The following is a 25,083-nucleotide window of genomic DNA, read 5'->3' on the forward strand; positions in this document are numbered from 1 at the left end:
GATTGGCTGAGCTACCGGAAGAGCACCTGTACACCTGCAGACCAACCAGCTTCAATACTCGGACAGCACTGGAGAGAGCTCATGCGCCGTCCTCACCAAAGCAGAGTGGGGAGGGAACGCCGCTCTCATCTCTCTCCAGCTGATGGGAGTGGGTTCTCACACCACCTTGCTCCACAGAGGGAATTTATCCAAACCCCATTCTAGGACTACCTCAGGTGAACAAGGAAAAGACCAGGGAAACACAGCAGCCATCTTGGGACACCCTCAACAAGCATGGAACAGGATGGATACATACAGCTGATGAAGGAACAGATGGGGAACTGAAGTCTATCACTCATCAGGGGAATGGCAGAAGGGCCACGGGGAGAGAGTGGAGGCTAGACCAGCCACTTATACAGGTTAGCCATCTCCAGACTGAACATTCAAAGCCTGAAACCTTTTGAGAAATAATACTGAAAAAGTTTGGATTCTGGAGCATTTAGGACCTTGCAGTTTCAGATGAGGGAGCTCAAATGGGGGAGTCTATGCAAATATCTCCCGGTCTAAGATTCTGAAATCTGAAATGCTTCTGTCTGAGCATCAGGGATCTTCATTCGTGCCAAGCGCTGGGGAGGGTACAGAGATGCTTGAGATTTGATTTAAGCTTTCTGTTCGCTTTAAATATTTACTTTATTTTGAATTTTATGTGTGTAAGCATTTGCCTACATGTATGTCTGTGTACCATATGCATTCTTGGTCCCATGGAGGCCAGAAGGGGGGCTGAGACCCTTGGGAACCAGGATCACAAGCAGCTGTGACCGGCCATGTGGGTGCTGAGAACCAACCTGGGTCTTTTGCAAGAGTAGTGAGCACTTTTAACTTCTGAACCATCTCTCCAGCCCCCAATTTCATTTTTAATTATCTGACTTGTAATTGAGAATATGCTAGTTTTTGCATAAAATTTCCCTAATAAATATCTCATATGAATAAATACTACCAAATCAGGTCACCAATATTTTTACGTCTTCAAATTAAAAAAATAAAAGCAGAGCACACGGATTCTCCTGCTTATCCCAAGAGTGACCTAGTCTGGAGAAATGGCGAGGTATGTGGAGGCTGCAGGCACACCTATCCGGTCATCCAATCCTCTCTAGAGCTGTACCAACAAAAATGTGTCACAAGGCACGAGAACGCCTACGGTCCCACTTCTCAGATGACCTTGCAGGGGGTTCAGTACAGTGAAACACACTCATGCATTAGAGAATCAGAAAGCAAGGGAAATGCAGAAACTAGAGAGTGGCGACTGTCTTAGTCAGTGTTCTGTTGCTGTGAGCAGACACCCACGGCGACTGTCTTAATCAGTGTTCTGTTGCTGTGAGCAGACACCCACGGCGACTGTCTTAGTCAGTGTTCTGTTGCTGTGAGCAGACACCCATGGCGACTGTCTTAGTGTTACGTTGCTGTGAGCAGACACCCATGGCGACTGTCTTAGTGTTTTGTTGCTGTGAGCAGACACCCATGGTGACTGTCTTAGTCAGTGTTCTGTTGCTGTGAGCAGACACCCATGGCGACTGTCTTAGTGTTCTGTTGCTGTGAGCAGACACCCATGGTGACTGTCTTAGTCAGTGTTCTGTTGCTGTGAGCAGACACCCACGGCGACTGTCTTAGTCAGTGTTCTGTTGCTGTGAGCAGACACCCATGTCGACTGTCTTAGTGTTCTGTTGCTGTGAGCAGACACCCATGGCGACTGTCTCAGTGTTCTGTTGCTATGAGCAGACACCCATGGCGACTGTCTCAGTGTTCTCTTGCTGTGAGCAGACACCCATGTCGACTGTCTTAATCAGTGTTCTGTTGCTGTGAGCAGACACCCATGGCGACTGTCTTAGTGTTCTGTTGCTGTGAGCAGACACCCATGGCGACTGTCTTAGTGTTCTGTTGCTGTGAGCAGACACCCATGGTGACTGTCTTAGTCAGTGTTCTGTTGCTGTGAGCAGACACCACAGCAGCTTTTACAAAAGAAAGCAAGAACAGCTCAGCACCTCTGGGACCGAGAAATGCATCACTGTAAGCCTCACCCAAGGCCTGTGACCAGAGCTACAGTGACATCTGTGAAGCTCCAGCTGAAACAAAGCTTTCAACCTTGGTTGTCCTTTGGAATCAAGAGGGAACTGCTAAATGCTGGTGCCTGGGGTCTGGGGGTGGTTCCATCACCAGACCCCAAGAAAAACAACCAAAGAGAAGTTGGCTAGGCAGAAGGTGATTGTGGACTGTCTTGAGTTAGGGTTTCCATTGTTGTGATCAAGCACCATGACCAAAAAGCAAGTCAGGGAGGAAGTGTTCATTTGGCTTACACTTCAGCATTGCTGTTCATCACTGAAGGAAGTCGGGGCAGGAACTCAAACAGGGCAGGAACCTGTAGGCAGGAGCTGATGAGAGGCCATGGAGAGGAGCTGCTTACTGGCTTGCTCCTCGTGTCCAGGGATGGTACCACCCACCATGGGCTGGGTCCTCCACATCAATCACTAATTGAAAAACGCCCTACAGCTGGGTATCATGGAAGCATTTCCTCAACTGAGGCTCCTTTCTCTCTGATGGCTCTAGCTTGTGTCAAGCTGACACAAAACCAGTCAGTATATGTACCAAGAGAGACTATGTCTCTACAGGAGGGATGCTGATGCCGCCTATGGGGAGAGGTCTCTCTGTTCTCTGCCATGAGGACATGCTATAGGCTGAGGGTGTGTCTTTATCACATGACTGCTGGCTGCGCTCAGAGTGAATGACTTGAGAGCAAAGTGGACCCCAGTGGTGCCCACAGCCCAGCCTCACGCTACACGTGCTGCTATTTCCGCAGTGCCCGATGGACTCCAAGGGGCAGCTGTGGATTTAGCTTGCATTCAACGCTGTGGGGGCAAAGAGGGTCCTGCTCTACCTTGCAGCTTGCTCTAAGTCCCTAACAGCAGGACCCAGGAGGCCGGGATCTCTCCTGAGCCTTCCGTCCAGGCCTGAGAAGCAGCTCTCACTCTCGGCTTCCAGTCTAGAACCCCTTTCTGTGTCAGACACCCTCTCGGGCTCTTCTGCCATCCTCATCCCCCCAAGCGCACTCACACCCATCCAGGAACTGCTATTCTGGGCCCGCCTCCTGTTTCCATCTCCTCATGCTAGTCTAAGGCTCCACTTGGAACATATGGAAAGCTAGGCGACACCCCGTGCCCCCACCTGGGCTCGACAAGGGCAGCCCTTTCGCCTTATTTAATCCCCACATTTAATCTTTTGCAGAAAGGTGACGTTTGGGGCACAGCCTCTAAGCCCTTGTCCTCTCTCTTCCTATGATCCCTGCCTGTGAAACCCACAGCAGCGGACAGCAGAGACCTGCCCTTCTCAGCGCAGGCTGGGGGAGCAGCCCTGAGTGTTTCTCTGTGGTTTGAATGGCAGCTCCAGGATACAGGCATTCCTAGCGGTACCATTTGCTAACTTCTAGAAACTGAACAACTTCATAACTAGACACTCTGGGAAGTTAGTACATTTGTACAAGGAGAAACCAATCTGTCCCTTCCTAAGTAATGCCAATCACTCACTGACTCTTCCTGAAAGCTAGATGCCTCCCAGATTCCCAAACATCGAAGTCACAGCAGTGATTTCCTTAGCAGCCACCCTGAAGTTCAATGTGAATATGATGTCAAGCGAACTGTTTTAAGCCTGGAAGGGTATCTCACAGATATTGCCGGGTTCCCTTAAAAATGTAAACTGTCATTTGTTCCCCTGCCTGTGAGGGATTTCAGTGTTTCTGGGGTATAAACTCTGGAATCCCAATATATGGTATTGTTGCATGTGATAAAAAATATACACGCATGCCACCACCTCCCTTCTTAGCAGCCATACCATTTCTTGCCATAAATGAACCTGCTTGGTAAAGTCTCCCCTCCTTATGTGACTCCCCAGACAGTTGTCTCCAGTCCCAGAGATGTTCTGTGACCCGGAGTATTCCTACCACTGTAGAATACACTCCAAAGGGAACAAACCGCTTACCTAGTAGGCCTGTCCTTCCTTGGCACCTGCGGTGGCCCCATTTCCCTGGAAGCATTCAGCATCAACCCGCAGGTCCCACCTGTCTTACAGCACATTCAATCACATCTGGTCTTGGGGCCAGAACTGAAAGATGCTTCAACTCGTCAACTCACTAGCCAAGCCATTTGCGTTCTATGAACAGCCAAAACTTTCTGGGAACTGACCTTCTCAGCCTTCTGACGTCCACCCCCAGCCTCTGTAGACTGCACTCCAGTACCAAAGAGAGAATTAGGGAGTGATCAGACCCGCCTGGGGGCCTGGCTGCCTCCCCTCTCCAGCCCTGTCTCTCATTGTAAACTATCACCTAAAGTTAAGTGACAAGAGGCCATGGCTTGCTGGTATACACACCCACAGTCCTCCCACTGCAGAGCCTCTGTCCACCAAAACACCACTTGAAACCCACCGAGACCTTCAGATACAGCCAGCTTTCTCAGGGGGGAACATCAGTAGGCTATGGGATGCGGAGGTGCATACGTGTGTGTGTCAGTGTGTGAGAGAGAGAAAGAGAAAGAGAGAGAGAGTCAGACAGAGACAGAGAGTGAGAGACGGGGAGGGAGATTCATTTTAAGGAGTTGGCTCATTGGCTTCTGGGAGCCGACAAGTCCAAACATCCCAGGATAAGGAGGCCAGAGCTCCAAGAAGAGCTAGTGTTGTAGCCCTCCATCCCCAACACAAGCCATCCAGCAAACATCCTCAGGAACATGAGACAGGCTCTCACTGAGCTTTTCTCCTAGAGCAACATGAACCTCTCTGTCCTTGTGAGACACAACACTAACAACAGACCCAAGTCACCACTCCACCCATGTCTAGCTTGGTGAAACAATGAGCTCACTGGGCCTACTTAGGGAAGCATGGCTGACCCCCAGACTGCCGCAATTCTGAAGAATCACTCCAGCCTGAACAATCCCTCTCCCGGAGAGCTAGGGATGGTGTGCCCACCTAGCTAGCATTTCACACTCCATATATTTTAACATACCCAGAGGCCACATGCAGTCAGGGAAAAATTACACACAGCTGGGAACTGGGAGGGAGACAGAGGAGGGAGTGGTTGGAATCTCAAGTGAAGCTCTAATGGTGACATCCCCAATAAAGAAATGTCAACAGGGTGCCCGAGGGCCATGTAGACACCAGGGTCACGCCAATCTGAGTGGCCTGGCCTGCCATCTGGGGCCATGGTGTCATCTGGGCCAGGGCTGCTGCTGAGGGACATGTCTGAGTACGTGGCCCTATCTACACTGCCCAGGGGGCCATGACAATCTGTGTGGCCTGTGCAGTCACAAGGGGCCTGAGATTACAGGCCTACGTCACCAGGCACACCAACGTTGCAGTCTCAAGGCAAAGACTGTGCAAATATAGAATTCCTTCCTGCTGGGAGCCCTTGGTATTTTCTCTAAATTCTTCAGCTGATGACTGAAGTCCACCCCCAGGAATACTATGAAGGGCAAACTGCTGTACTCAGAACTCTGCCAATCTCAACATCATTCGCGTTTGGAAATCCCCTGCAGCAAGACTGGTGTTGGAGCAAAAACAGGCACCACACTCTGGCCAAAGGGCCAGAAAATAAACACCATCACTCTTACTTAAGGCCAGCAGGTCTGCCTCTGTACTGAGCTTCACTGCAGACAAGCTTCTTCCTCAGGGCTGGCCACACCAAAATAAAACCAGAGTCAAATTCTGGGAACGCTATCCTCTGCAGAGCAGCTGCAACTGCTTACAAGTGACCTTCAAGGTGTTGGCGACTCTCAGAAGAGGGAGAATGGTCATTAGAGCCTTCCAAGAGTCCAGCCATATCCTCCTACACTTCTGCCCCAACTGATCATGTGTCAGTTTACTGAAACAGAGACTCCATATTGGCAGCCATGGAGAAGGTGTCATCCATGCTGGGGTGAGACTCTCGGTGGTATGGATCTTTAGAGGCCACGCACCCTTGTAAGAAACCCCTTACCCATGCTCTGTAAGTAAGCACAACAGAATAGTTAGTGCACAAAGCTAGCCTTGGGTGGAGTGATACTCTGGTCTGTCATAGGTGCCACATCTGGAGTGAACAGATGTTGCCAACTCCCCAGGAAACATTCAAACAACACTTTCTTTCATGGACTGTATCTTCCAGAGCACAAAAATAGACAACAGATATATAAAGAAAAATAATGAGATTTCATCTTCAAAGCACGTCGAGTGGAGAAAGAACACAGAGAGAGTAATTACCAAGGGAAAAGGTGGCACTGCCGGGGAAGGTGTCACCCAGAAGTGACGTTCAAGCAACATCACAAAGGAGGTGGCAGAGCAGTCCTCAGGATAAGGAGCGGTGGCCCAGGCACCTTTGAAATATGGCCCTGTGGCCTTCAAGTTCACTTTACTTTTTATATCATCATCATCATCATTATTGCTATATTATTGTTGTGGTTGTTCTGTTTTATTCACTGGAGGGTGCATATGCTACAGTAAGCATGCAGAGGGCAAAGCGTAACTGCAGGACTCAGTTCTCTCTTTCCACCATGTGGGTCCTGTGTTGCAGATTTGTGTTGTCACTCTGAGAGCACCAATGAAATCAGACTTTGGATTGGAGGGCGGAATTCATGGTCAGTTGGCTGGAATGGACCATAGAGTTTTCTGGCCGACTCAGTGGAAGATAGGAGGAAGGAAGGGCTTGGAAGCTGCAGGCTTTTCGACCTGGAAATGTGGCTCATAGGGTCAGCCATTCTTTCCTCCACTGTTCTTTGAATTTATCATATTTTTACCTCAATGAGTCCCGAGTTTTTATTAATACTTAAACAATTAAGGCAAATGCTTTAGTCCTGGGGTCTAACTCAAGTCAGCGGGCTTGTTGACAGGTGTTTCTACCCACTGAACCACCTCTGCAGCCCAAGTTCAGCTTCTTAAAGTGCAGTCCAGGGTTTGGATGTGCAGTCTACTTCAATCCTTGGTGACCTACTTCCTAGGTGTGACTTCAAGGAAGCCCTGGGTCAGTTTTTAAAGCTGTGACAGAGACAAGTGTGACGTCTTCTTGTCCAGTGACAGCTACATAAAGACAGTCAATGTTAAACAGAGGTTAAGATACCCCAGGCATGCAGAATGAGGATCAGAAACATTACCCAGGGGCACTGGGGCCTGGCTCAGTGGTTGAGCACCTGCCTCTCATATCCAAGGCCCTGAATCCCATCCCCAACACCATGTGATAGACAGAGAAGTGTCAACCATCCAGTATCACGGCTTGTTATCCGTCATAGAGTCCTTGTAACCTGGCATGGGTTGCTACATCACACAGAAAGCGTACTTATAAGGAGTCCGAAGATACATGCACACACATAACCCACCCCCTTTTCTTTTCCAAGGCAGGGTTTCTCTGTGTAGCCCTGGCTGTCCTGGAACTCGTTCTGTAGACTAGGTTGTCCTTGAGCTCAGAAATCCTCCTGTTCCTGCCTTCCCATGTGCTAGGATTAAAGGCGTTGCCACAACTGCCAGGCAACACAAACCCTTTCTAACTTGAGAAAGGATTTATTAAACAAGTGGGTCTGTACTTTATATTTCTGAAATTTGAAAATACGTAGACCTGACACATTCCATTAACAGTTCTGTGACCACCCAAATCTCTTCCCACCTGACTTCATCATGGATAGCAGCGATCACAGCACCCTCAAATCCGAACACGGGAGAGCAGGCCTACAAAGGGGTTTGAGTTCCTCAGCACAGGAGAAGTGGGAAGTAGGTGCTTTCCAAATATAAACACAACAACTGAAGGCATTCACCTTCGGCAAAGCTCCCACTCTGAGGAGATATAGGGCAACAAAATGGGGCATTTCCTGTGGAGAGCCAGGGAAAGTCGTCAGTGCCTGACTGAAAAGTGTGGAAGCCTTTGATGTAGGATTATGAAGCAGATGAGCTGCTCAGAGTCCCACAGTGACAGGCACAGTTTGTCTGAATCTGGCCACGAACAGTGGGGACCATCTTCCCTTCTTCTTTGATCCCCACATAAAGGTAAGAGCCACTGAATAACGGGGACAGCTAGAGCTCCTGACCCTCTCCATCATCCCTGCTCCCCCCTTGCAGATAACACCCCTGTCTCAGCCCTGGCAAACAGCCATCCCTAGAGAACATGAGCTGAGTGTCTAGCTCTCCAATTCTGCCCCATTGAGAACACTTTCCCTTTCTGAATTCAGCCCAGGTAGGGCGTCATTCCTACAAATGCATATTTAAAAGCTGGACTAGATTCTTATTTTGAGAGCAAGGAATTAAGAGGACTCAAGCAGGGACCCTGAACTGCCTGCCGTACTGATTTTTCATGAAAATATATCTTGATAAAATATGCAATGATAATAATGAAAAGCCCCTTTGGGGGCCCAGGAGAAAAGAGAAACTCGAATCTATGTCAAAAACTGTGACTGGGAGGAAAGCTATCACACTCCCACCCCCCGGGAGGAAAGCTATCACACATACCGCCCCCCCCATCCTCCAATCCTCCAAAGGGTAAACATAAAAAGAACGCTTGCCAAAGTGCATCTGTCTGTGAGGAGGAAAGAGCCCGAGCCGTTGCCACCCTGGAGCCAGTTCTCAAGCGAAGGGTAAGGCAATGTGCACAGCACAAAGCAACTGTCCCACAGAGCTAGCAGCAATGGCAGACACAGCTCCAGTGCACAGGGCTCTAGACATCTAAACTGTGGCTACTCCGGTAGAAGTGCAGTCTGGTTTTAGCCCACTTCAGCTCATTTAAATCCACATGCTGAGAGCTACACACGGCTAGTGACCACGGTACTCCAGGCCTCAGTGACATCACAACCCCAATTGACCGGTAGGTACCTTTTAAGGCAGGAGAGTACGGGGCCAGCCTGGTCTACAGAGAAAGTTACCCTCTCTCCAAAATACAAACCAAACAACCAAAAGTGCGTGTGTGTGTGTGTGTGTGCGCGCGTGTGTGTGCGCGTGCGTGTGTGCGCGTGTGTGCGTGTGTGTGCGCGTGTGTGCATGTGCGTGTGTGCGTGTGTGTGCGCGTGTGTGCATGTGCGTGTGTGTGTGTGTGCGTGTTATAGCCACACATGCACTTGTGCCAAGGTGTGCTCACGAAGGTCAGAGGACAATTCCCACCCTGAGCTCTGGGGACTGAATTCGGGCCATCGGGCTTCCTAGATAAGCAGCTCTGCCTGCTGAGCCATCTTGCTGACCCTTATTTTACTTTTTGAGTCGGGGGCTCTTGTTGATAGCCTAGGCTAGCCCTGAAATCTCCTTCTTCCTGCCTACAGCTCCTGAATGCTCAGATCACAGGTATGTGGCACCACACCAACCTTCAAAGTCAGAGCTCCACAAGCCCAACTGTGCCAAAACTCTGTGCCTGTGAGACAAAGGTACACAGGACACTAAAGGAAGTGACTGCAGAGGGCCATTTCCTGTCATTCTGTCTGGCTGCCCAGTGACACTCTGTTAGGCTATGTCTTCATCTGTTACGTGCTGTACTCCAGAAGATGCTGCACTCCTTACACCCGAGCGCCACCGTCTCCCCTACAGGCTTCAGAAACGCGGGAAGTGAACGCAAGGCTTGTGGAATGCTGACCTCCTCCAGTCTGAAAAGCAAATGGCATCAGCTCTCATCTCTCCTGAAGGCGACTTAGGTGACACAGGTGTGGTGCCAAGCAGAACCCAGCAATATCTGGTTAATAGTGATGGAAATCTGTTATGAAACAGAACGATGCTACTACCCTGAAGTTCTGTCAGCAAAGTTGTTCTGGGTATGAATAGTTAGTACCATCCCCCCACGGGGGTGAACCATCTGCTGAGAGCTGGGACCATGATCTCTCCGCAACCGCACCCACTGTCACCCGATGGCTGCTCAGTCCTCTCATGGATGTTTCCTGTGCCCTTTCCTTGTGGCCTGCATCGCACAGTGTTTACTGGAGTTCCATAAACGACAGAGCCCAAGACCCTTTCCAGTGTCTCGAGACTGTACGACTCCCCCGAGACACCTTGAGGATATGGAAATATTTCACCCTGTGTTCCACCAGAGAACCACTCTTCCTGTCTCCTGGATCACACCAGGTCAGGCCCTGCCTTAGGTCCCACAGAGAGAGACTACAGTGGAAGAGACTCTCAGAGGCCACACCCCTTTTCTCAGTAATAAGAGTCTGGGGGCGCCTGACTATGTTTCTCACAGAAAAGGCGAATCACATTCTCAGCAAAGTTGCTCCATCCTTACCCACTCCAACTCTGCCCTGTATCCCAAAGAAAACGCCCACCCTGGCGAAACCCAAAGGGCACCTCCACAAAATTCACATCAGCACAACAAATGGCCCAGAATCCCCCAGGAGTTTCTAGGCAGAAGTTCAGTGGGGTTCTGTCGAACCTGGTTTTTTTTTTTTTTTATAGCAACCATTCAACCTTTTATGATCTAGGTCTATTCCTCTATGGAGACCCCCTCTGTGACACTCTCTAAAGAGAGACAACATCCATCTTAGCAGCTGCAACAGTTTTAGTCTAAATTGACTTAAGTGCTGGGGAGATGGCTCAGTGAGTAAAAAGTTTGCTGGGCAAGAGTGAGGAGCTGAGTTCAGATCCCCAGGACACACCAGAGCTGGACAGCACATCTGTAATCCCAGGACTCTCAGGGCAGGTGGGAGGAAATGAGTTCAGATCCCTAGGACACACAGAGCTGGACAGCACATCTGTAATCCCAGGATTCTTAGGGCAAGTGGGAGCTGAGCTCAGATCCCCAGGACACACCAGAGCTGGACAGCACATCTGTAATCCCAGTACTCTTGGGGCAGGTGGGAGCTGAGCTCAGATCCCCAGGACACACCAGAGCTGGACAGCACATCTGTAATCCCAGGACTCTTGGGGCAGGTGGGAGGAAATGAGTTCAGATCCCCAGGACACACAGAGCTGGACAGCACATCTGTAATCCCAGTACTCTTGGGGCAAGTGGGAGCTGAAGGCAAGGGAGAGACCTTGTGCCTCAAACTAGGCAGAAAGTGAGTGTAAATCCCCAAACTTATCTTCTGACCTTCCAAACACATCTGTGGTATGAACACACACACACACACACACACACACACACACACACACACTACAATAAAGATTAAACCCGTTAACTGACAGAGTCAAGGTCTGCTTCTCATAGGCCCCTCTATCTATGAAAACATGCCCATGAGTGTCCCAGCTGCTCCCAGGAGAACACCGTCCTCCAGCCCCAGGAGAGCTAATCATCCTGACTTAGATCTAGGGGATTGTTATGTGATCTTCAGTACATCTGTACTTCTTCTATGAGTGTAAAATGGACTCTCCACACTAGACAAAGGCCTAGCAATTTCCTCTATACACTATACACACCTGTTCTGTGACACGGGTACCATCCATGAGAAATGGGAGCTGTGTCCCTGGGAACTTGTGCACAAATGCACATATATTCACATCACTGTTTTTCATAATAACCAACAACTAACAAAACATGGCTATATAACCCATGTGTCCAGGAACAGGGAGCTATACAATACACATATACACACCTCCTGGACATAACTCATCAGTAAATAAATGAATTACTGAATAAAAAACAAACTATTCAGAACTGCAGAATCTGTATATGCAATGTTCAGAAAACAGGCCAAACTAACCCATGGTAAGACAGAGCAGTGGTTGCCACTGGGAAGTTAGGGGCTGGAACCGACTGGTGGCCACAAAGAAACCCAGGTTGATGGTACATTATCTGTCTTTACAAGGACTGTTATACGGTGCATGCATACGTCAAAACAATGTACAGGCATATTTCTCCGGCCTCCTCTACCTTCTGAATTCTGAGATTACAGGAGTATGCCACTGTACCTAGCTATGTATTTATATGGTCCCTGTTGCAACTTTACTAAATGGTCATTTTTGTTTGCTTGTCTGTCTGTTTTAGTGGGTGCTGGCTGGCTGTGGTCGTGCATATCATTATCCCAGCACTTGGAAGAAGCATCACTGGAAGTTTGAGGCCAGCCTGGTCTACATAGTGAGGGATTCAGACTAGCTAGGGCTCCATAGGGAAACATTGGTGAGGCAGCCATGGCCACCAAGCCATGGGACCGCACAGCTTCAGCTCTGATGTAAGCAAAGCCTGGATGAACACAAGTGGGCTTACAGGAACTCCCATCATGCAGGCCTGTTTCCCTACAGACAAAGCAATTACTTGAAATCAACCCAAAATTTCCTGCTCCAGAGGGAGAGGAAGAATCCAATGACTTGGACCCCCAATTTATTCTTTTTCAATTCCCGCGCCAAATCCATTAGCTGACTTCACAACCCACTTCATTTGCCCTTGTCCATGATGTCAGAAAGACAAAGGCAAAACAAGCCCGTGTCCTGTCCCACAAATGTGGGTACAGGGAGGTTCCCAGCTTGGGGTTGGGACTGCTCAGGCTTCATGAAACCCCTGCAGATGGCAGACGAGTATGCAAGCTCACTCTAGGGTTACACTGATTCACTGATGTTAGAGCAAATACACCATACAGCTCGTTGCTTAAGCTTTGAGGGTGGCTGGTGACATGTCTGTCACTTGAACTTCCTCTGAATTCAACTAATCCGAAGGTAAAATTAGGAGTCCTGGCAGCCAGGGGAATACTGGGCTGAGCGGCTCTACCCACAGACTTGTAGGTCACTCATATTACACCAGGGTTTCCTTCCTGGAAAAGGTTTATCCTGAGATGACACTCCATGGCAAGGGTTGGGAGACACCTGTTCTAACCGCTTCCCCGGCATCTGAAAACGGCTGTGCGGACAAGAAGAGGCAGCCACTCACATATAAAGATCTGTGCCAGACTCTTTAAAATAAAAACAAATAGTTTTTGTTTGTAAGCCCTAAACAAACTCACTAACACCACCCACCGCCCACAGGGGGCAGCTGAGAGCCGGCAGCCAAGAGGCAGTAGGGAGCAGGCGCGGGGCTAACCCTGCCCTTGGCGATTCTGGCCTCCAAAGATAGCGGTGCCGGAACCAAACTGGATCACTTGCCTGGCAATACACAGACCTCCTCCCGGCCCAGAACCCATGCCTATACGGACGAGCCCCGTGCCTAGGAAAGTGTAATAGGATGAAGCAAGAAAAATCCCTTTTGGAAGGGGATGGGGAGGCGGGGAGATAGCCGTTTCTGGTGCCAGAGACTCGTTTCCCGGAATCTCCACCAAGTCTCCACGCCTGCCCAGTCTGCTTTCAAGAGTCGCGCACCGCTGCCCTGGGTCGAGCACACCTCTCCGGCAGCACGTGGGTGGTGGCAGCTCCCATCTGCCCCGGGCCAGGCCGGGTGACCACTAGTAGCTGATCCTAACCCACCTGTAGCCTCTGAGCTTCCGTCCGCGTCCTTCTAGTAGTTACTGCGCAAGCGGAGCCCATGACCCCCCAGCAGGCAACAGACCCACGGTCTCCCCAACCCACTCGAGTGTTGTTTTTTCTCTTTATCTTAAAAAAAAAAAGTTGGCCCAGAATCTGGCGTCCTATCGATCAATCCCCATCCCCATGCGACCTGGACCAGGGGGTTCGCCTGGCAGCTCTGGAGTCCTGAGGTGCCATGAGGAGCTGTCGCCCTGCTCACCGAGATCAGGAGCCGCGGAACCAGCGGCCGAGGCCTCTACGCGCCACCTCGCCGCACGTCCACCTACCTCTGGGGACCAGTGACGGCGACCGTGGCGCGGGTTCCCAGAGACAGCGTGCAGCGTCCCGGGATGAAAGTTTGTGCCATGCAGAGCAGAGCGGCGCGCGGACAACGGGGCCCCGGGGGTGGGGGCAGAGCGCGGGGCGCGGCCGCTCGCGCGTCGTAGGTCCCTCGGGCGCTGGCCGCGCGGGTACCTTCCAGGAGCCAGTGGCCGCCGCGCTCCCGCTCGCTGCGCCTTGCGCCCTGCGCGCTCCGACTCCAGCCCTGATGCCCCCACCCCACCCACCCAGCGCCGCCGCCGCCGCCGCCGCGCGTCCGCCCGCTACACTTCCTCTTCCTCTGAACTCATGTGCAAAATATGCTGCGCTGTATCTTCTCGGGGGAAGCCTAGCGGCCCCTGGCAATCACGCGCGAGAGACCCGTTGGCCCCGTGCGCCGCCAGCGCTCAGCCACCCCAGCCCTCCCCCAGTAACCCTTCCCCAGTGTCGGGCTCTGGAACCCGCTTAGGGGAGCACCAAGATTCTGGAAAGGCGACCGCCATCAACATGCTGATGGCCAGGGTGGGGAGCAAAGCTAGAAAGAGGTACATTCTCCACCCATTCCACAGGTGGGAACGTCCCCAAGCAGCGCGCATGCTGCCGGGTTTATCTGTTGGCAAATAGTGCTAGGGAGAGAAATAGTGCCACTGGCCTCAGCCCCTCCTCCCCCACCTTATACAGGTATCCAAAGGTTTAAGATCTTGGAGAGATCAGGTGATCTTAGCCTAGCAAGATGGGTTCCTCAAGGAGAATATTCCACAAACCAAAGTGAAGATGTGAAGTAGTGTCTCCTTGGGGCCAGTGAAAGAGAACAGAACTGCTTTGAGAGCAGGAACCTTAGAGACAAATGATCAGGATGGATTCCTGCCTTCTGTCCTTACTCCTTTGTGACTCCAGTGACTGGGCCTCTTCATCTGCCAAGCACACTTCCCCGTGCATTATTAAATGGGAAATGCTTGGAAGCATTCTATGACTCGGCTATTATCGTTATTATCATCATTACCATAAGGGGCTGAGATCTAATTGATTACCTTGTTCTGGTTGGGCAAAGAAGAGTCCTTAGGCAGTGGAGCTACGCGGTGAAGGGCTGATCTAGGCAGTGTGTTTTAATGAGGTCCGTCTGGTACTAATAACTCCCGCCAGGGGGAGGAAGTACTGCCTTGTTTGCAGGGACTACTCTTGTGAGAGACTCTGGGATTTTCTTTCCTGTAGCCATCTGTCTTCTACTTCCTGCCACCATTCCACCCGATTTATGTTCTTTCCCACCTTTGCCTCTCCACCCACCACTTCCTGGCATGCCTCTCCACCTGTCCACATTTTCTCATCCCTGCTTCCCATTCCCAGCTGCCCCACTGGGAGAAAATAGCAGGCTGGGTCAAAGGGTGCAGGGCACCCCTAGTATTGAAAGCTTATTTGTGAAGTTAAAGGGAGGCCTTTCTGCTAATGATCTTGCTGAGACCTGAGAGTCAGGACTCTCGCTGTGCAGAGCCCTGGGTGCTAAGAGCACACGGAAAGCAGCACCTGCGGGTAGCAGCCAATGGTCCCCAAGGAATCATAGGGCATTGGAAAGGAGGGAAAGAGAGAAGAGATTATTTTTAAGCAAATTCTTTCCGATTATACATTTTGTGTGTGTGTGTGTGTGTGTGTGTAGTTTTATATTTGTGTGTGGTTTGGGTTTGGGTTTTTTGTTTTGTAAACACTGGGTCCTTGGGGTTAATAAGATATTCTGACATTTTTCTATTTTCCTCCACTCAGTATTGTCCTTATTGCCAATACTGTGTATTTAAATGTCTCCAATAAATTTTCTCTGCCTAGTTCTTCATTTTTCAGTTTAATCTAGTTTTGTTTTTCCTGGAACGCTTGACCTGTCTTTCTATACATCATGCTGTTTCCTGCCTGGTACACAGTATTCGATAAACAGGTATGCAGTGAATTGAGTTCTCTGCATCCAGCTCATTGAAAGCGCTGTGTGGCCAACATTCAACAATTATTGACAGTGTTCCCATTCACTTTCCCTTTAATGCCTGATAAGTAGCCCAGCCTTCGCTTCACTTATGTCGTACAGAAGACACCTGGACTGCTGTGGGCCGGGTGGTTAGGGGACAGACCCTGGGCAGCAGGGCCTTACCTCTAACTGACCTCATCTCCCCAGCCTCAGTCCCAGAGACACTGGAGCTGTCTCCTGGTGGGTTACCTTGGCAACCTCACAGTGTCGTCTGTTAGAATGTCCTAGGGCAGCAGCTTTTAATTCTCTCACAGCAGTCTCTTCGGGGGGCTTGTGTAATAGTGCTGTTTTTCTCCTGCTCACACTCCCTTCCCCTATGATTTCACACTAAGTACTTGTGAAGGGAGCCGAACACGAGAAAACCAAGCTATTACTGCACAACAGGTCACAGATGCTCCCTGAACTGGGATGCGGCCTGTGGGAAGCTGATAAAACACAGGCCTGAGATAATGGGGAAGCCGGTTGTCATCATACCCTCTGGGAAAAGGAGGGAAGGCCTGTGTAAACCCACCTCAGCTCAAGGGAAGGTGTGTCCTAGCTAGAGCGAATTCACCCTGGTCTTGATACACCCCTCATCTGGTGACAGTCACAGCCACAGCAGTTTTAATGCCCTCTAGCTATGCTGATCCCAAGACGACAGCATTCTACCCTGCCCACCTTTTCCCATAATTCCACCTGAGCCAGGCACACCCTGTTACTAACTTATCCTCGACTAACTCTCTTCCCATGACTCTGAAGACAGAAGTAACAACCTGGGACAGAAGGTAGGCCTGGCAAAAGCATGGGACATGAAGGACGACTGCCTCAATTGTTCAATCATAAGACCTGAAAACCCAGAGCTTATGCCCACCCTGTGAGTGGCATTCAGGCCGATGGGCGACATAGGTCATCTATGACCCGTGAGACAGTCATCATTATAGTGAGTACCAGATGTAGCTCTGCAGCCACAGTGTGTGACCTTCAGAAGTGCTCCATCGTCCAGGGTTACAGGAAGATGGCTCCAAGCATGGTGGCTGTGGTTCCTGCCATAGACAATGTGGTAGAAGCCGCAGGGTGGTGTTTTCTGAGCAGCCCCTGCCCCTTCTTCCCTGTAATGGAGTAACTCTGGCAAATTGGTTCCTCCTGGTCACACTGGAACAGAGCACACAGTGTGACAAGCCTCTGATTATGTCTTGCGGTGCAGTAGGAGAATGTGAATTGGGTGAAGGCAGGGAGTTTGTGATGTTGCATATGTATTGATTTACATGGGCAAGCAACTTCTGTCCAAAGTAGTCAAACCAGCATTACTGAGAAAGCTGTTCTCAGGCATCACCAACTGGAGAAGTGTTGGATGAAGCCAAATATCCCATCCCCCCCCCCATGCAGAAGGCAAATATTACTGCTATTCTGTCCTGAGTCTGCTCCTCGGTTTATCTCTGAGTTCTCAGTCTGTGAGACAGGAGGTTCAGGGGACAGAGGCCCTCCTGTGGCTGAGACAGAATGTGCTCTCTGAAGCAAAGCGTCATTGAGACTGGATCTCAGGAATCAGGCGAAACACTCCACTCTCTGCTTCTTGTCTCCCTGCATAGCCTGAACACCGGCCTGGCTTTGCCAGCAGCCTGCACACCCAGGGATGGGAGCAGAAGCATCCACTCCCTTCAGGGCTACTCTGTTAGTGGGACACGATTGTTGGTTTATATTAGTGAATAAGTCATATTGCCAGAGATTCAATATACATACACAATGGCCAGTATGTGTGTGTGAGTGCGTTTTGAACAACAAATTCCTGTATGTGAGTCCTCATACTCCCCAGATATAAAGATGGTGTGGGGTACCAGGCACCAGCGCCTGTACCAGCTTCTCTCATCACTGGGATGGAGTATCTGAAGGTGGCTACTTAAGGGAAGGAGGATGTAGAGCAATGGTCCAGGAGGTACCGTCCATCAGCGTGGGGAAGTCATGGTGAGGGAGCTTCTGCACATCTGTAGCTGACAGAAAGCAGAGAGAAGTCGTGAATCAGGAGCTGATCATAAATTTCAAGGTTTACCCCATGCCCTACTTTTTCCACATGGACCCAACCCCTAAAGTTCCACCTCCCCCCAAAAAACTGTTACTATCAGGAGGAGACCAAAAGGCATAAATCTGTGAGGGACATTTCACACTGAACCATAACAGTATGTGGACAATAAGAAGTTATCTGTATATATTAATTAATATAAATTTCCTCCATCATGTTCCCACTTCAACCCACTGTTTTTAGCTATACTGAACATGCCCTCTTTCTTTCAGTTTAGACATAAAGAAAAACATAGTTTTTACAAGGGAGAGTTAGCACAATAACAACAAAAAATTTTTAATTTTTGAGTTTAAAAGACAAGGTCTAAATATAAAATGCAATGGTATAAGAAACAGGAAATGAAACAGCAAAATCTACGAATGTCTAATCTTCATTCGTACACTATTGTTACTGCCTGGGAGTTTCAGCCAGAGTTGTTTTTCTCTGCCAGTTAAAGAATTAAAGGCAAGAAAAATCTGAGTAAAAGGTAGCAGCAGCAGGGAGAAATCTCAGACACAGCAGACAGAAGCAGCAGACCAGTGAAGAAAGACGTTCATTAAGGGTGGGGAAACATACAGCAAGGTACACAGAAAGATCCACAGGAAGGAGAATCCTGCCTACCCTGGCATACTCAGGGATTTTTGAGGGGGCTTCATTCCCTATTGTAGGGTTGGCCGGTTTGCACAAAGGAGGGGAAACTATTAGACCCACGACGTAAGGTACATGTGTCCTGACCTCGAACTTGTCAGGACAAGCAAGTGCTGTGTTGGCTGGAGAAAAAGCTGGGCCTTTGTCTCTGGTCAGGAGCGGAAGAAAGCAGGCAGGAATTTTCCGTCATTATTATCTAGCTGAGGACCCTCTCCTCACCTGTCTGCCTATCCCAGATGTAGGGCCCCAGGTCTACCCTTGTTCTTGGGGTTCATCTTGAGGACAGTTTCTGGTCAGTCAGCTAAAACATTGTTTGTTCCTGTGCTCCCTCTGCCCTGCCTGGTGATTAGCTGTAGGGCATTGTTGACTCCATCTTTGGCATGGTAATTTCCCACCTGCCTGGGCGGAAATCCTTGTGCAGCAGCGAGGTACATAAGGATTTCCCCAAGGTTGAATAAATGGCATTCAGCTGATCTCCTTTCAAATGACCCAGGTCTCTTTGTGTGTTCTTTCAATCTCCAGGCCCTTGCCCGACTCGCATAGGTACAGTGGCATGCGAACTGTACTGAGGGGGTAACACAGAATCAGTGTTACACCCAGATCCTTCTTATGCCCAGCCTGGTCGCACTGTCCATGTCCTAGAGGAACTAGGAGAGGAAAGTGGGTATGTCAGGATGGGGCGGGGACAGCTCCAGGTCCCACTGGAGGTAGGATTCGCCACACACAGCCTGCTGGCCACTCCTGGGGAGCACTGGGCTGCTGATCTGCTTTGTAAACTTCTCTTGGGGTTTCTGTTGCTGTGATAAAAACCGTGGCCAAAGGCAAATCGGGGAACAAAGGGTTTTTATCTGCTTACAGCTGTAGTCCAGCACAAAGGGGAGTCCAAGGTAGGAACCCGGAGACAGGAGCTGATGCAAAAATCAAGGAGGGACACTCCTTACTGGCTGGCTCAGCCTGCTTTCCTATCCAACTCAGAACCACCGTTGCTGAAGCAATAGCTGAGAGACTACATCTCAGTCCACAAGCACAAGGTAGAGAAAGGTGTCTGGGATTGCAAGGGGCTCTGGAGTTCTCAAAGCTTTCCCTTTGGCAAGGCCACACTTCCCAATTCCTTCCCAACAGCTCCACCACCTGGAGACACCATGAGTCCAACAGTATGAGCCTAGGGGGGCATCCTCATTCAAACTGCAGGCCCCAGCTGTATTAGGTCAGGGTCAAGTTGATGAACCAGCTCAACCTGACCACAGCACCTCAGGGAAGGGGGAGTCTGCGCTGGTTGTAAACAGTGACACTGTGGCAGAGAAGGCACTTGTCAAGAAGACCTCTAGTGGTGGCAGGAGCATGAGGCAACTGGTCACACTATGTCCCAAGTCTGAAAGCAGGAGGGAGGAATGCCTAGGCTCGGTCTTCTTTCCTTTTCTGCTTGTTCCCTGTTTTCATCTCTCCTTTTCTTCATTCCAGGACTCCAGCCCATGGCATGGGTCTTCCCTCCTCAGGTAAGCCTCGCTGGAAACATCCAGAGGAGTCTCCCAGATGCTTCCAAGTCCAGTCACCTTGAGATGAGGATGGACCGTCACAGTCCTCATTTAGACTGTGGTGGCAAAAGACCTTGAAGAAGAGAGTGAGGTGTGATCTCCAAGGAGCCTCTGGAAAGTTCCTCGTATTTCTGTCCTCAGTCTACAAGAGCCTCCAAAGACCACCTCAGAGTCGCTGTTACAAGGCAGCTTTGTAGCTTTCATGTTTCTGCTCGTCACACTCTGGTCCACGGTGTTGGGAGTGACCATGGTGGATTAGGAGCACAGGTCGGATTAGTGTTATGGTAAAACCCTCTCATGCTGAAGCGAGGTCACTGGTGACAGTCTAAACAATGGCTGCTGGTCAGTCCTAGGGTCCCTCACTGACTGGGGAGCTGTCCTTAAATGACCTGTACTGGTTATGACGAAGGGAGGGCTTGCTGGCCGGCAGGTGAGACTCAGCTGCAGGCTGCAGTGCTACGATTGCCACCCATGGATTCTGTGCCCCCAACACCCTCTTGCCGCCAACACCACCCGTTTCATCATCTTCCCTGTGGCCTGCTCTGCCTGCAGCTCCAGCTGATTACATAGGCACAGGCACAACCCACACCAGTAGGAAGAACAGACTGCATAGGCACAGGTACAGCCCACACCAGCAAGAAGAACAGACTCCATAGGCACAGGCACAACCCACACCAGGAGGAAGAACAGACTCCATAGGCACAGTTACAGTCCACACCAGTAGGAAGAACAGAAACATATACTGAATCTAGCCACCCAAACCCCACAAACCACAGCTGAGGCAACCCTACTGGACCTAAAGATCTGCCAGTCACCAGAATTCTTAGCCATTTGGGCCAAAAGACAATAAAGGAAACAGATAATAAAGAAAGAAAACATTCATCTGAAATGACAACACAAGAATCAACACTCAATACTATAATCATTTCAAACAGATTTGGAAATGCCAACAGGAAGGGCAATATGGCACCTCTAAAACCCAGTGATCCTACACAACAAGACCTAAATATTCCAACACAACCGAAGTACAAGAAAACGATGTGAAAAATAAATTTATGAAGATGATAGAGGCACTTAAAGAGGAAATGGAAAACTCCCTTAAAGAAATCAAGGAAAAGACAAAAAAAAATGGAAGAAATCAATAACTCCCTTAATGAGACATTTGTAAAAGAAACATTACCAAAACTTAAATTACTCATCAAACCTCACACACAGACAATGGGAGACTTCAACACCTCACTCTCACCAATGGACAGGTCAACCAGACAGAAAATTAACAGAGAAATAAGAGAACTAGCAGATGTTTTAACTCAAATGGACTCAATGGACATCTACAGAACATTTCACCCAGACACAGAAGAGACTAGCCTCTCAGGAAACCGAAAAGGGGAGTCAGCACCAGCATGCTACGATCTAAGCTATACAAAAGGTTTTGTTCACTCAGGCAAAAAAGTAAGATACACAGTAAGGGCAGATTCAGAATAAAGTAGCCTCTAAATGGGTCACAGCGTGTTTAAAAAAGGATGTGATGGTTTGGGAAAGAGAAGTAAAATAATCTATATGGTCTTAGATTGAAAAAATATAGTTTTAAAATAATAAAGTCCTTCAAAAAGGAAATAGAATAATAAAAATATTTCAAGCCATGTAAAGATGAGAAGTAGACAGTCTGAGTCATGTATGTTATTGTGTTGCTTTTGAATTTTTTGGTTGCTAAGAGACATTGGATTATGGAAACTGCTTAATTAATCCAACCTATATATTTAAAAAAGCATCTTGACTTCAAATTTTAACTAAAAATATATGTTACTTTGAGGGAGAAGTTATGCTTTTGTTTCCACAGGAAATGAAAGGTTATGGATTTATTTTGGGTTAAGGAAAATCAGGTTTGATTGAGGAAGAACCTCTGAAAATCCTGGCTACAAACATTAAAAAAAATCTAAAAGAGCTATAAGACAGGAGATGTATGTTTTTCCTGCTCCAACACATAACAAATAAAATCTTTAACTGACTTGTGTATGATCTACACTTGAACTAATACAGATGTGAGTGTTATCTTTAAATGTTTATATTTTTGGAACAAAGCTATCAGACACCAAGGAAAATGATGGTTCAGGTGATCTAGCATCAGAACAGCTTCCAGGTTGATGATTGATGATCCAGGCTCACAAGATACTACAACAAAGAGTTAACAGCTATCCTGATTTCTTTCAAGGTTCCATCAAAGATTCCCAGTACCCACAATCAAGAGGAAGTAGTCTAGGTAACTATGCCCACATTCCCAAATAATAGGTTATGGAAATTTATTATCACTTTAGGGGGATTGGTTGCAAGTTGCTATTGGTGAAGTTAAAAAAAGAAGAACAAAGGTGGTTAGATTGAAGGAACTTTTCTGAAAAGAAAAGGGTGGATATAGAAATGATAGGATAAAAGGACTTTAAACAAAGGTCACAGTGTGTTAAAAAATATGTGATGGTTTGGGAGAGAGAAGAAAAATAATATATACAGTCTAAGATTGAAAAATATAGTTTTAAAATAATAAAGTCTTTTTTAAAAGAAATAGTCATAAAATATTTAAGCCACATAAAGATAGGAAATAAGCAGACTATAGAATCTACTTTAATCTATAAAAATTATTAATCAGAAATGTCTTACATTGGTATAAATTTTGGCTTTTGGCTTACTGATACAAATTTAAAGTTAATTTTAATTTTAATTTTTTTAAATATTTATTTATATTATGTATACAATATTCTGTCTGTGTGCATGTCTGCAAGCCAGAAGAGGGCACCAGACCTCATTACAGATGGTTGTGAGCCACCATGTGGTTGCGGGGAATTGAACTCAGGACCTTTGGAAGAGCAGGCAGTGCTCTTAACCACTGAGCCATCTCTCCAGCCCCTAAAGTTAATTTTTATACTGTATGTATATTTCTAATCTTCTTTGGGATATTGTGTTTAACCACTTCATATAAAATGTAATGTATATTTAAAAATAAAGATCAATAGTCATTTGCGATAGGCACACTTATACTCATGTTAGGTATGTTTTCAAGGTCTTCAAACACTTCAAAGAACTACAAAATATGGCATTTAATATGTTTAATTTTCTATGACTTTTCAGACATTAAGACACATGTCTGCTCCTGGCAGCACCAATCTACTTCAGAGTAGATATTAGGCATTTAAAAACTCCATATGGAGTTTGTTTCCTTATGGTAAGAGCTAGTCATATCAGCCAAAAAACTGCCCTTGTCTTAATTGTTAACAATATACTGTCCAAACTGGACCAACAGGAAAGAGGAGAGGTGACTGCCAAACTTTGCCAAGACAAGGTAGTGCAGTCCATCATAATTGCCTGCATTATAGGGAAGTCTATCACATATGCTAGGCTTGTAGGACCAAATTGGATGCCTGATGTTACAGAGAAACCTTGGGTGACTTTCCAGGCAGTGAAATGCCTTCTGGGGACTTAGATGGAGGTGAATCTGAGATAGTTATGATTATAGTTCCTTAGTTATGATGAAAGGTAAATTAGATAAAAAACTTTGGACTCAGAAAGATAAGGCAGATGATAGTATATTTTCTGTAATTTTGTCAAATACAAATGGACTGGATATTGTAACTCTAATTCTTAAAAATTGTTCTGAGATATATATATATATATATATATATATATATATATATATATTACTATGCTAACAAACCTTTCTTTTTAATTAGACAAAAAGGGATAAATGCTGTGGAATAATCCTTCTGTATATTATTAATAGGTATTACTCTCATTGGTAAATAAAAAGCTGACAGGCTGTTAGCTAGGAAGGAAATATAGGCAGGACAGCCAAACACAGAGGACACTGGGATGAAAAAAGACGAAGTCAGGCAAGACAACAACCAGACACTGAGGAAGCAAGACATTTAAAAAAAAATGAGTTAACAAGTCCTGAGCCACATGGTAAAACATACATAAGCAATATGGGTCAATTTATGTGTAAGAGTTAGCTAGTAACAATCTTGAGCTATCAACTGAGCACTAACAAGCAATATTAAGCCTCTGAATGGTTATTTAGGTTATTTACAGAAACGTCCAACTACACTGCGATACCATCTTACACCTCACAGAACAGCTATGAACAAAAACACTAATGACAGCTTGCAGACAGAAGTTTCTGTTCTGCCTGGTCCCAAACTGTTCAAACTCAAAGAAACAAACAGAGGCTTATATTAAAGTATAGACTGTTTGGTCTATTAGTTCAGGCTTATTATTAACTAGCTTTTACAACTTAAATTAACCCATAATTCTTATCTATATTTAACCATGTGTCATGGTACTTTTTCTCAGTAAGGCATTCTAGTCTTGTTTCCTCTGTATCTTGCTGGTGACTGTGTCTTTGCCTTTCCACTTCTCACCTTTACTTCCTGTCTGGCCAGTCAGCATTTGATTAAACCAATATGAGTGATAATCATTTGCAGTGTACAAGAGCATTATTCCACAGCAACAGATTATGTTAGAGAAAATGTGAAGAAAGGGAAACTCTCCTCCACTGGAAGATGGGAATACAAACTGTACAGGCACTTTGAAAATCAATAGGGCAGATTTTCAGAATATTGGGAATAAATCTATCTCAAGAACCAGCTATACCTATCTTGGGCATATACCCAATGGATGTTCAATAACCTCACAATAATACTTGCTCAACTATGCTCATAGTATCATTATTCATAATAGCCAAGACCTGGTGACAACCTAGATGCCCCTCAACTGAAGAATGGTTAAAGAAAATGTGGTAATTTTGCACAATGGAATACTACTCAGCTAAAACAACAACAACAACAACAACCAAAAAAACAAAAACAAAAACAAAAACCAAAACAACAACCAAGGACCACATGAAATTGGAAGGCAAACAGATGAAAAAAGATCAAATCATTCTGAGGGAGATAACTCAGACCCAGAAAGGCAAACTTGATATGTTCTCAATCATAAGTGGATATTAGGTGTAAAATAAGAAAAACAATGGCTTCAATCCACAGTCCCTAGGAAGCTAGATAACAAGGAAGGTCTTAAGAGAGGCATGGATTTCCCTGGGAATGGGGAATACAAGAGATCTCCTGGGTAGACTGGTGGGGGATGGGTGGAGCACAGCATGAGGGATTGGTTTGGGCAGGCTTTAGGTG

General features: G+C 47.5%; 1 protein-coding gene across 1 annotated transcript in view; it reads right to left on the reverse strand.

Moving 5' to 3' along the window:
• The window catches only part of Rftn1 (raftlin, lipid raft linker 1), a 193,689-nt gene extending 179,773 nt beyond the window's left edge, over positions 1-13,916 (reverse strand). The window contains exon 1 of the mRNA XM_041655937.1: positions 13,656-13,916. The gene's annotated coding sequence lies outside the window, so the exon portion shown is untranslated. The remainder of the gene's footprint in view (positions 1-13,655) is intronic.
• Positions 13,917-25,083: the final 11,167 nt, after the last annotated feature.

Source organism: Microtus oregoni, unplaced genomic scaffold (assembly GCF_018167655.1).
Source record: "Microtus oregoni isolate MIOR12 unplaced genomic scaffold, Mior012 000007F_ref0000211, whole genome shotgun sequence".
NCBI lineage: Eukaryota > Metazoa > Chordata > Mammalia > Rodentia > Cricetidae > Microtus > Microtus oregoni.